The 12730-nt window shown below is 48.3% G+C and overlaps 3 non-coding genes across 3 annotated transcripts; 2 read left to right on the top strand and 1 right to left on the bottom strand.

The window, feature by feature from the left end:
• Positions 1-751: 751 nt before the first annotated feature.
• On the top strand, positions 752-824 carry TRNAV-CAC (transfer RNA valine (anticodon CAC)). The gene has a single exon. It is a non-coding gene; the product is annotated as a tRNA-Val (tRNA).
• A 2357-nt stretch (positions 825-3181) lies between these two features.
• TRNAT-AGU (transfer RNA threonine (anticodon AGU)) lies at positions 3182-3255 on the bottom strand. The gene has a single exon. It is a non-coding gene; the product is annotated as a tRNA-Thr (tRNA).
• An 8329-nt stretch (positions 3256-11584) lies between these two features.
• TRNAV-UAC (transfer RNA valine (anticodon UAC)) lies at positions 11585-11657 on the top strand. The gene has a single exon. It is a non-coding gene; the product is annotated as a tRNA-Val (tRNA).
• Positions 11658-12730: the final 1073 nt, after the last annotated feature.

Raw genomic sequence — 12730 nt, 5'->3', positions numbered from 1 at the left:
GTTCCAGGGGTGTTAGGGGGTTTCTGGGGGTCACAGATATCTACATGCAGACTGGAGGGGTCCCAGAGGGCTTAGGAGATTTATGGGGTGCACAGATACCTATGTCCTGGCTGTAAAGTTCCAGGACTTTTTCCACCAGAGTCTACCTGCCCAACTTCCTCCTCATACTGGTGAGCCCCCGTCGCCTTCAGGTAACACAGGAACTAAGGCAGGAATAGGGTGAGGAAGCAAGTAAAGCTGAACAAAGAAGGCAAAAGTGAATCTTGTCTTCATGGGTCACTCGCAATGACGTCCTTTTTCTGTGCCACAGCTGACAACAACATTCCAGACAGAAAAGTAATAGGCCAAAAAGAAACCTAGCAGCTGCTGAAGTAATTCAGTTGGGAGCGTGCTAGACTAGCAGGCTATTCTATCCCCCTTTGTGCAGGGGTGGGATGTTTTCTGAGAGTGCAGCAGGGCCTTTAACTGCCACGAGTCCCTCATTTCAGGCTATGCAGGAGGAAAAGACAGCATGGGCTTCTGCACCGAGTTGGCCCACCTGACCTTTCATTCTTCTCTTGCTCTTTGTCAGCAAGGGGAAGAAAAAAAAGCTCTCCCTCAAGCTGGAGTCACACGGGCGAGGTAAGGACGACTTCCTGAGTGCTGGCTCCAGTCCTCTGCTCTGCCAGCTGACCTATCGAGGGGCTACCACCACATTCTCTAGGTTTGTCCATCGGTCTGTGGTAGGGTGAGCAACAGCTAAGCAGATGGATTTTCTGTAGTGTAGTGGTTATCACATTTGCCTCACATGCAAAAGGTCCCTGGTTCAAAGGCAGGCAGAAACATGCTGGTTTCCTTTTCCCAGATCCCCTTGCTGTTCAGGAAGGCGCTCCTCCTTCTGCCACTGGCCTGTCCCTGGGATAACTCCAACGCCTGCATGACAGAAGGTGCTGACAGCAGTGGAGAAAGCACCTTGGTGTCAAGCTGGAGAACCTAGGGAAGTGAGGCATGTTACTTTTCAGATACTTGTGGCTTGGCCTCCTCTGCCCTTGGAGATTGGCTGGTGGACGCCGGCTCTTCCTGCTGGCCTCCTTTGCGTGACATGCCAAAGGAGGAAGTGAGGCAGGAATGGGGCAAAAGAGGAAAGTCAAGCTGAGAAAGGCAGGGCAGAAACTAAGCACATCATTGTGGCTAAGTGGGGTTAGTAGAGCACCATCATTCATTCTGCAAAGCCTGGGGAGCTGTGGTTGGCTGCTGGGAGGCAGAATCCTATGCCTGCCTCTTGGCTTCCCAGGGATGGCTGCTTGCAGCCCTGGAGAAGAAGGGGGGTTCTGGGTGAAAGGAAAACAAGCAAAGCTGAGTCCAAGCGGAGAATGGCTGCTCCTTTATGGCCAACCTGGGGGGATGACTGATGGTTTTTGAGGTGGAGGCTGGGCTGGCTGTGAGCAACTGGGATCCAGGAAACTCCCACCTGCCTTTCTGAGGGCTGAACCCATGGAGGTGCGGTTGGCTGCTGGGAGATAGACCCCTGTGGCTGCCTGTTGGCATCCCAGGGATGGCTCCTTGCAGCCCAGGAGAAGCGGGGTTCTGGGGGGAAGGAAAAGCAGCAGTGGTGAGGCTGAGTGGGCTCCTTTCTGGCTGAGATGGTGGGCTGTGGTGAGTCTGGGAGTTGCCTGTAAGCCATAAGTGGACATAGTGCAGTGAAAACCGCTGCTCCATTCTGGCCGACCTGGGGGCACCATGGACCGCTTGGGAGTGGGGGCAGGGCCCTGGCTGTGAGCAAATGGGATCCAGGAAGCCCCAGCCTGCCCCTCCAGGGGCCGAGTTTTCTTCTTCTCTCCTGCCATGGGAGCCCAGCCTTAAGCCTGCCCAGCATGTGCAGCAGCTCGAGCATTAAGCCTTCCTGTGTGCATAACCTAACTACAGCCTAGTGTAATCAGGTGTAAAGTTTAGATTGTGAATTTATCTTTAATTTCCATGGTAACTTACTTTGATCTTTTATTCCTACCACTTATAATCCTTTAAACTCCATCTTTCTGCAGTTAATAAATCTGTTTTATGCTATACTTAAACTGGTGTATTTTGCTTGAAGTTCTTGGAAATCTCAGCTCCATTACAAGGCTGGTTCATGTACTATTCACAGGGAGGGAGGGGTGGACCCTGCGAAACAAACTCACACTGATCAGGCTTCTGATTAAGGCAAGATGGTATGATCCAGGGGTGCAAGGCTGCAGAGCTGTCGGGGGGCGACTCTCTATCATTAGTGTTATGAGTGGCTGCAGAAGCATTCATGTAATTCAGTTGGCTGTGTCCCTACCTACGGATGTCTGTGTAAGTGCAATATCTGCCAGAGATTCACAGCTTGTCTCAGCATCACATGTGTGAGAGGGAGTCCAGGTGGTGAGACAAAGGGCTCAGGGGTCCCACTGTTCAGGTTGCATCCGGGAGATCCCATCACAGACTTCCAACAACCACAGCGGATGCTCACTGAGACAGAGAGAGAGATGCCAAAATAGTGATCTCTGGGGCCTGCAGACATCAAACTATCAGGAATTCTGTGCGCAGAGAAGACCCTGCTAGTGGAAAATGCCTTTGAAAAAGCCCCTTCTGTCCCCAGCTGTGGTCGCTCAGTGCTCTGCGTTATGGCATCAAGAGCCATGGATGCGAGTTGAGTTATGATGACCTTTTCCTTGTCTCCACGTTTCTTAGGTGCCTCCTTCCAACACTTGTCAGAAAAAACGACCGATTTCTTTTACAAGCATTTGCATTGCAAGGCAGAGGCAGTCTTCTCTGCTTCCTCAAAAGATTGACCAAAAAGTGGGAGGAGTGGACCCATTTGGCAAGGCACCACTGGGTGCTGCATCTCTAACCCCCACTTTACCTGGCAGGTGCCTCTGGGACTTTTCTCCCAACTGCTCCATTTTTCATCAGTGACAATCAAAAGGAAGACGACATGACATCTGTGTGCGGACATCCCCAGGCTTTTATGTTGCAGCAATTGCAGTCAAAGCAACCACCATGCTAATGCCAGTCACAGCAGCCTTTTCATCAACTCCAGGCTTGTGATTTGATTCTTTCCAATGTTTCTCTCCAAAGAAGCCTTATCCTTAGCAAGCAATGACTTGGATACCAAGGGAGGTCTCTTCTGTTTCCTAGAAAGACACAGGAAAATGTGAGCAGAGGAGACAAAAGCCATAGAGCAAGGCACCACTGGGAGTTGAACCCAGGATCTCCTGTTTACTAGATAGGTGCTTTAGCCAGCTAAGCCATGGTGTCTGTCTTGTGAAGAGGCTTGCAACTGTTCCCTTTGATGGTCCAGGACAACACCTGCAAATTCCAAACTACAGACATTCCCCTCAAGACTTGCAAGGAAGAATTGGCAGGCCAAGCCAGGATCTCCTGGTTACTAGGAAGACACTTCAGCCAGCTCTTCCCAAAGATCACTATCTAGAGACCTTTAAACAGCCTCTGTAGATGTTTACTGACAAAGAGATGCCAAAATAGAGTTCTCCACTGCCTGCAGCCATCACCCTACCAGGAGTTCTGTGCACAGAGAGGCCCCTGCTGGTGGAAAAGGCTTTGGTAGAGACTCTTCAGACACCAGCCTGTGCTCATATACTGTTTAGCACTTTGTGTTGTGACTTCAGCATCCACAGACGCCAGTTGAGTTGGGGGACATTTTTCCTGTCTCCACATTTGCCTAATGGCTCCTTTCAACACTTGCCACCAAAAAGACTTGTTTCTTTTGCAAGCGATGTACAGCTAGGTAAAGGCAGTCTTCTCCATTTCCTCAGAAGATCACCAAGCTGTGGGGAGAGAAGACACATTCAGCCAAGCTGGATGCTGAATCTCCTCTTTATTCAGCAGGTGTCTGTGAAGGACATAAATCTCCACCGTGTAGAGGGCGAGAATAGGAGTTTATTACACACCGCACTGGCAGAGTGTCACCTTGCTTATTAGGCTCAGAGACACTGTTAATTGATTACAATAGAATATATAGATTTTCCATGGGTGGGGGAAAGTGATGGGGTAGGGAGTTCCAAACTCTGGGATAGGTTTTGTAGCAAGACATGATAAGCACAGTAGCCAAAGGTTAACAGGTTACATGATGTCTCCACCCATGGTCTCAAGTTAGCAAGTTAACATTTCATTAATACTTTGATAAAATGTTATTAGTATAAAATATCTGTAACCCTTCTGCCCCTCTGAGTTGGCAGCAACAAGGGCCGGGTTCAGTATCCAGGGGTTCCGTTTCAGTAACACAATGCATAACCGGCTCGAGCACCCACCCAGTGACCTGGGACACTCACATACCACAGCCCCCTGGGCGCCTCTAGGAGGCAATACTTCCCCTCTCGCAAGCACGGAGTCTGAGTGTAGCAAAATCTTTTTTAATAAAGGAAGGAATCAATGCGGCATCCCATTGGAGAAACACCACAAACAGGGTTATAACACAAACCATAAACAAAAACCCACCTCCAAGTACGTTTGGCACTGTCCTTTTTCCGCTTAGGGTTTTAAGTCCAATCACCCCAAAGTCCAACAACCCAAAAGTCTCTGGTCAATGCCACCCCAGAGTTCAAGAGTCTATCTGTAGAGGTCCCTCTCCCCAGCCTGGGTAGAAAGGGGCACCTTACGTGGTCCGGGGCCAACTGCCCTGCCTCTCCGTGGGTTCTGCTTCCGCCTTCTCCGCGAACTGCTCCGCTTTACCAGCTGCTCCACTCTGCTCCTCCAGCCGTCCTCAGGAACTGCTCCGCTCCACCAGCTGCTCTGCTCCATGAGCTGCTCTGCAAAACTGCTCGGCTCCACTCACTCTGTGGGCCACTCCACCCATCCCACAGCTACTCCGCTCTGCTGCCACCAGCTGTCCCATGATCCACTCCCGCCGTCCCGGCAACTGCTCCACTCCGCCAGCTGCTCTGTTCCACAGCATATCTTCAGGCTCCCCCACTAGTTAGCACAATATTCAGTGCTCTCCGCTCAGTCATTTCAGCTCTTTTGTGATTTCAACTCTTAGTGATCTCAGCTCTTAGTGGGGGAGCCCCAGTGCTAGTGCATCATTAGCCCAAAGTGCATTCAGCTCAGTAAACAGTACTTAGAATCTTAAGGGAATAAAAAAATCAACTCTGACATTCCAAAGTAGAGAGAGGAGAAGGTACAACTGGGCAGTGGCAGTGGCAGTGGCAGTGGCAGTGGCAGTGGCAGTGGCAGTGGCAGTGGCAGTGGCAGTGGCAGTGGCAGCACACAAATGCCTCTCCCAAGCCTCTCTCTGAATTCTCTGGGTTTTAGAACCCATGTCCCTTGTCTAGCAAGTACCACCCAACTGAGGGTGAGCAATTTGTCACCAAGCACTCCCACAGCTTGGCAGTATGGGATAGGGTAGGCGTGCCTATGCAAATACACTCTCTGAAATTCTTTCCACCAGATGTCAGTGTAGAGCTTAACCTGACTCTGCTTACATATCTATGCTGAATTCTGATTTGAGGTCCATAGGAAAGGAGCAACTCCTTTGATTGTCCTCCAGGTACATTTCTAGCGGTTAAAGCAAAGAAACAGTGAAAGTATATGGCAATAAAGATTGTTTTCTGTGTGTCTTAAGGCAAGGCATTGGTCCCTGGAGAGGGAGGTGGAAGGATGCCATATCTTATACCGACATCTGCCAACTTTTCATAAACTCAAGGTTGGACCTCTGGGAAGAACGTCTCCCTACAGAAGAGACTTACACAATAGGAACAGGGATTCTTTGTTCAATCTGCAACTCTAAATAAGACACAATTCTTTAGTTCTTAGCTCCAACACCTGGCAATTTGCTGACCAAGCCTATCTTAGCAAGCAAGTCTTTCTGTTTACCCAGCTTTCTTTTAGCTGGTCACTATTTGCTAGGTTTCTGGTCCCTTGATTATACTCTGGACTTTGGGTCTGGAAAAGAGCTGGCACAATCCATAGACCAGGTTGTTATATAAAATGCACATGAATTTTAACCCTTCACATACAGTAATGGCAAAGTTCTTGGTTCAGGCTTGTAGCAGTGATGGAATAAACTGCAGGTTCAAATCAAGTCTCTAGAGTCCATCCACAGCTGGGATGGGTCATTCAGTCCTTTGTACAGAACTTCAGTTTGTAGCAAAGTCCCTTCAGAGGTACGAAGCAGGATTGAAGACAAGATGAAGACGAGGCATCAGTCTCTTGCCATATGGTCTTTGCTTTCTTTGTCCCAAGGACACTCTATCCAGCACGTGGCATAGAAAAACATTTGAGTTTTGTCCATAGGCAGGTCCCTGCATACCTTACTGAGCCACAAAGCGTATCTGCCTTATCTCAATGGGTTGATAATAGAGCTGATGGTCCTTAATGGGCCATCAAGCAGACTAGGCAGAACTGACACCAACTTGTCTGGCTGGGGTGTTCCTTGGAAGCATAGCACAAGTTTGAATACAGACAGCATAGAGCCAATATTCATAACATCAAATATAAAAATGATACACATCTAGAGATAGCATAATTATAATCAGCCAATCAGAATCTCTCCATAGACCCCTTTCACGACAATCATATTGGCTGCAAATATAGAACAGTGGTCACAATGGTGATCTATAAAGTTACAGATTATGTCAATAACATCACAGGAGGTGACACGGTATCAGTGAGACTGATATTGGAATACTGTCTCCAGTTTTGGTGTCCTCATTTGAAACAGATGTTGTGAAATTGGAGCTAGGGCAGCAAAAAGCCACCAAAATATTCTTAGGACTGGAGAAAAATGCCTTCTAGTGAGCTATTGAAAGAGCTCCACCTGTTTAGCTTATCAAAAGAAGATTGAAAGGTGACTTCACTGAAGTGTTGAAGTGCCTTAATGGAGAAAAAAGATTGGGTGTTAAAGGGCTCTTTAATCGAGCAGAGAAAGACATAACAAGACCCAATGATTGGAAGGTGAAAAGAGACAAATTCATGTTACAACTAAGCCCCAAATAGTCAACAGCGAGGATGATTCACTACAGGAACAAGCTACCAAGGAAAGTCGTGGATTCTCATTCCCTGATGTCATTCAATGAAGACTAGATGCCTTTCCCCCAAAAGTAGCTATTGTGACATGTAGGAGGCCTGTGATATGCAGGGGGTCAGATTAGCTCCTCTAATGGTCTCTTCTGGCCATAAAGTCGACTAATTTCTGAAACACTGAGTGTAGCACTGGGAGCAGCATCTGAAGTTTTCCTGTCTAGCCAGCTTGCTACCTAGAACGAACGCTCCTTGAGTGGAGTTACCACAGGGACTAGCTCAAACCTCGAAAGGGCCTGGCCAGGGGCAGGATATTGGCACAGCAAGGGAGGGGTGTGGCAGTGACATCACAAAGGCCTTTTGCAGGACCTCAGACTATTGGTCCAAGGTGATGGGGGGTGGTGACCTCACAGAGAGGTGCTGACATGATCCAGTCAAGACAGGGGCGAGAGGCCAGGGAAACCTCAGAGACCCCTTTGGCTTTGCTTCAGCAAGACTCCTTCCCCAGGTCTCTCCTTGAGGACTGACAGAATATTCGGGTTCATGGACGTGAGCGCCAGGAGGAACCTCTTTCAAGTTTTCTCCTTCCCTTTTAGTGATTTTACTAGAAAACAGCCGTACCTCTTTAGAAGGTAAGAGGCTCCTGGAGATTTGAAACCTGTTCAATCTGATCTATCTGGTTACAGGACACTTCCTTTCTCTGTAACTCAGGCTCCTCCCCATCTGTCCAATGGGAACGGGGACAATTCTCGAGCTCTGGGCGGTCGTGAGGCTCTGTGAGATAAGGGGCGTTAAAGTCCTCTGTGAAGGAGAAAGGGGAGTGTCACAGTGTTTTAGCACCAAGGAATTCTAAAGTTTGCTAAAATGTCTAGTCTGCGGAAACAAGAAATGGTCGGGGCCAAACTTTTTAACCACTGCCTTTTTTGAAGCCCACTCAAGGATGTGAGTCCCTGTCTTTTAGGTACCCGGGGTTCTTTGCTAGCAGGAGAGAAGAGGTTCCTGCCTCCGTTTTTGTGGCCTTAACAAACCAAGTGTTGTGCCCCAGTTCTCGTCTGAAATCACTGAAAAAGAACATCTTCCCATCCATGAACAAGACAGGACCTGTCTTTCAAAGGGGAACAAAGAGACCCCTGGGACTTACAGACTAGCTAGCCTCACTTCCATAGCTGGAGAGATCCTACAATACATTCTTAAACAATCCATTTGTCTGTAGCACCTACAGGATAATTTGGTTCTTAGGATTAGTGAGCATGGATTAGTCAAGAACAAATCATTCCAAACCAATCCTCTTTCCTTCTTTGGCAGGGTTCTGGGCCTGGTGGAGGTGGGTAAACAGTAGATGGGATATAGCTTGGTGTTACTAAGGCTTTTGACACAGTCCCGTAGGACATTCTCACAAGCAAACGAGGGAAATGCAGTCCAGCTGCAATCAGCGTAATGTGGGTGCAGAGCTGGTTGAAAGCCCAGACTCCAGGAGCCCTTCTCCATGTTTGGTTGTCCAATGGAGAGGGTGTACCTAGTGGGTCCGGCAGAGATCAATCCCCAGTCCGGTACTATTCAATATTTTCATGAATGATTTGGAAAATGGAGTGGAAAGCATGCTTCTAATATTTACAACTGACATCAAGCACTTTGGAGCGCAGGACTGGAATTCAAAACACACTTAACAAATTGGAGAGTTGGTCTTCTTGAGCAAAACTCCTTGGCTGGGCCCCTCTCTCTAGATTGGGCTGAAGTGAAACCCCAGAGCCAAACACTCCTCCTTGGCAGTGTGCTCCGACCTTGAATGGTCAGATGCTGCTTAGCACTGTCAGAGCAGCTTTTGCTGGGGGATTCTCCCAGCACTTTCCAATAGCGGGAAAGTATGAAATCTCCATTTGACGGCTGGAGACAGAGCCCTAGAGGGGGGAGCAACTTGCCCAAAGTCCCCCAGGAAAAGGAAAAGAACCTGCAGTGGAACCAATAGGAAATCCAGCAATGGAACTCAGGAGTCCTGACTCCCAATCTCCTGGTCCAGTCGCTGCAGCGGAGCACATTCCCTCTCAGAGGCAGGGAGAGTGGCCATGAGGGCCTGCTTGTAATTGCCAGCTGTGGGAGGGAGTGTGCAGCAGTGGTTAGCGAAGGGGCCTGGAAAGAAGGACTATGGGGTCCCATCCATACTTCTGACACTTGGTGTGACTCTGAGCCAGTAGCTTCCCCTTCCCAGGCCTGTTTCTCATCAGTAGAGTGGGGGGTCTCAGTTCTGGGGTTTTGGGAGGCTCCAGGACGGTGCGTAAAGTGCTAGGATGTCAGGATCCTGGAGGCACTGTCACCCCCACACTAGGGAGGTGTTCTTCACTCCCTGGTGTTGGTCAAGTTTCTCCGTCCCTTGGCAATAAGATAGTCTAGAACCCCAACCAGGGTTATTCTATCTGCCACCCAAAATCCATAAACCTGGAAATCCTGGACGCCCCATCATCTCAGGCAATGGCACCCTGACAGCAGGATTGCCTGGCTATGTAGACTCCCTCCTGAGGCCCTATGCTACCAACTCTCCCAGCTATCTTCAAAAGCCAGTGACTTCCTGAAGAAACTACAATCCATTGGTGACCCTGCAGAAAACACCATCCTGGCCACTATGGAGGTAGAAGTCCTCTACACCAACATTCCAAACAAAGATGGACTACAAGCCATAAGGAACAGTATCCCCAATAATGTCACAGCAAACCGGGTGGCTGAACGTTGTGACTTTGTCCTCACACACAACTATTTCACATTTGGGGACAATGTAAACCTTCAAGTCAGCGGCACTGCTATGGGTACTCGCATAGCCCCACAGGATGTCAACATTTTTATGGCTGGCTTAGAACAACGCTTCCTCAGCTCTGGTTCCCTAATGCCCCTACTCGACTTGTGCTAACTTATGACATCTTCATCATCTGGTCTCATGGAAAAGAAAACCCTTGAGGAATTCCACCGTGATTTCAACAATTTCCATCCCACCATCAGCCTCAGCCTGGACCAGTCCACACAACAGATCCACTTCCTGGACACTACAGTGCTAGTAAGCAATGGTCACATAAACACCACCCTATACTGGAAACCTACTGACCGCTATACTTACCTACATGCCTCCAGCTTTAACCGAGACCACATCACACCATCCATCGTCTACAACCAAGCTCTAAAATATACCAGCATTTGCTCCAACCCCTCAGGCAGAGACAAACACCTACAAGATCTCTATCACGCATTCTTACAACTATAATACCCACCTGCTGATGTGAAGAAATAGATTGACAGTGCCAGAAGAGTACCCAGAAGTCACCTACTACAGGACAGGACCAACAAAGCAAGTTACAGAATGCCACTAACCATCACTTTCAGCCCCCAACTAAATCCTCTCCAGCACATCATCAAGGATCTACAACCTATCCTGAAGGATGATCTCTCACTATCACAGATCTTGGGAGACAGGACAGTCCTTGCTTACAGACAGCCCCCCAACCTGAAGCAAATACTTACCAGCAACCACACAACACAAACACTAACCCAGGAACCTATCCTTGCAACAAAGCTCATTGTCAACTCTGTCCACATATATATTCAGGGAACACCATCATAGAACCTAATCACATCAGCTACACTATCAGAGGCTCATTCACCTGCACATCTCCAAATGTTATATATACCATCATGTGCCAGCAATGCCCCTCTGCCATGTACATTGGCCAAACCAGACAGTCTCTACATAAAAGAATAAATGGACACAAATCAAACATGAAGAATTATAACATTCAAAAACCTGTCGGAAAACACTTCAGTTTCCCTGGTCACTCATTTACAGACCTAAAAGTCGCAGTATTACAACAAAAAACCTTCAAAAACAGGCTCCCACGAGAGACTGCTGAATTGGAATTAATTTGCAAACTGGACACCATGAAATTAGGCTTGAATAAAGACTGGGAGTTGATGGGTCATTACGCAAAGTAAAACTATTTCCCCCTGTTTATTTGTCCCCCTACTGTTACTCACACCTTCCTGAAAACTGTTGGAAATGGGCCATCCTGATTATCACTACACAAGATTTTTTCTCCTGCTGATAATAGCTCACCTTAACTGATCACTCTTGTTATACTGTGTATGGCAATACCCATTTTTTCATGTTCTCTGTGTGTGTGTGTGTGTATATATATATATATATATATATATATATATATATATATATATATATATATATATATATCCTCCTACTGTATTTTCTACTGCATGCATCTGATGAAGTGGGTTTTATCCCAGGAGAGCTTACACTCAAATAAATTTGTTAGTCACTAAGGTTTCACAAGTACTCCTGTTCCTTTTGCATATAAATTAATGGAGATTAAGTCGATGAATGGCTATTAGCTAGGATGTTTAAGGAATGGTATCCCTAGCCTCTGTTTGTCAGAAGGTGGAGATGGATGGCAGGAGAGAGATCACTTGATCATTGCCTGTTAGGTTCACTCCCTCTGGGGCACCTGGCATTGGTTGCTGTTGGCAGACAGGATACTGGGCTGGATGGACTTTTGGTCTGACCCAATATGGCCACCCTTATGTTCTTATGAAGAGAGGGGCAAAACCCTCCAACAGAGTTTCTGTAGTGTAGTGGTTATCACGTTTGCCTTACACACAAAAGGTCCCTGGTTCAAAACCAGGCAGAAACATGAGAGCTTAATTTTCCCAGCTCCTACTTGCCTGTCCCTGTTGTTGTAGGAGCAGCAGTGATTTCTGTGCTCAAAAGGTCTGTTATACTTCCCCTCCCTCCCACTTTTGTCTCCTCTCCCTCTCTGAATGCCTGTGAAGTGGCTTTCCCCCTCCCGCTCCCTCCTGGAATGCTTGTGGGATGAAGGGGCTGGTTGAAGAGCAGAAGAGCTCCCAGGTAGACAAGGTGTCTGGGACTCTAATTAGGCAGCACTCACACCCCCAGAGCATGGACACTGCCCAAGATGCAGTGTGACCAACCAGATGCAGCCAAGTCATCTCTAGTCGCAGGCCATGAGGCGCAGGCCCTTAAAAGGGGAAGGGGCCCTGTGCTCAGGAGTCACTCATAAGCTTGTACCTCCAGTGAATGCCCTTCGCCCGGACCTCCTGGCCAGTGGTTCGCCACGTTGCATTTCATTGTGCCTCAGGAAGACTTACCTTCATCACACCGTCCATCACTGCGCTGTGGGACACTTACGTTGCAGAATCCTGACATCTCCAGTGCCGAACCAGTCCTGGGAGCGTGAGTATGTGAGTGTGACACCCCATCCCCCTTCTTTTGAACTTAGCTATCTGTCAATATAATATATGTGCTGCTTTCTGCCAAACTCTGGTGGGTCATTAGTCCTCCCTACACTTACTAGTTGGCCCAATTTCAGGTAAAACCTGCAGTAACCCCAACCTCTGCATGACAGAGGGTGGTGAATGAGCTGAGAAAAAGCCTTAGCATCAGCAGGGGAAAGCTAGAAGATCTGGGCCAGTCACCTTTTGAAGCCTTGTGGCTTGGTCTCCTCTGCCCTGGGAGGTTGGCCTATGGTGGTCGGCTCTTCCTGCTGGCCTCCTCTGCGTGATTTTCCAAAGGAGGAAGTGAGGCAGGAATGGGGCAAAAGAGGAAAGTCGAGCTGAGGAGGGCAGGGCAGAAGCTAAGCGCCTCAGTGCGGCTAAGTGGGGTTAGTAGAGTACCACCATTTGTTCTGCAAAGCCTGGGGTGGCACGGTTGGCTGGTGGGAGGCAGAATCCTGTGCCTGCCTCTTGG

Source organism: Gopherus flavomarginatus, chromosome 23 (genome assembly GCF_025201925.1).
Source record: "Gopherus flavomarginatus isolate rGopFla2 chromosome 23, rGopFla2.mat.asm, whole genome shotgun sequence".
Taxonomy (NCBI): Eukaryota; Metazoa; Chordata; order Testudines; family Testudinidae; genus Gopherus; species Gopherus flavomarginatus.
This window is presented reverse-complemented; position numbering and strand designations above follow the sequence as displayed.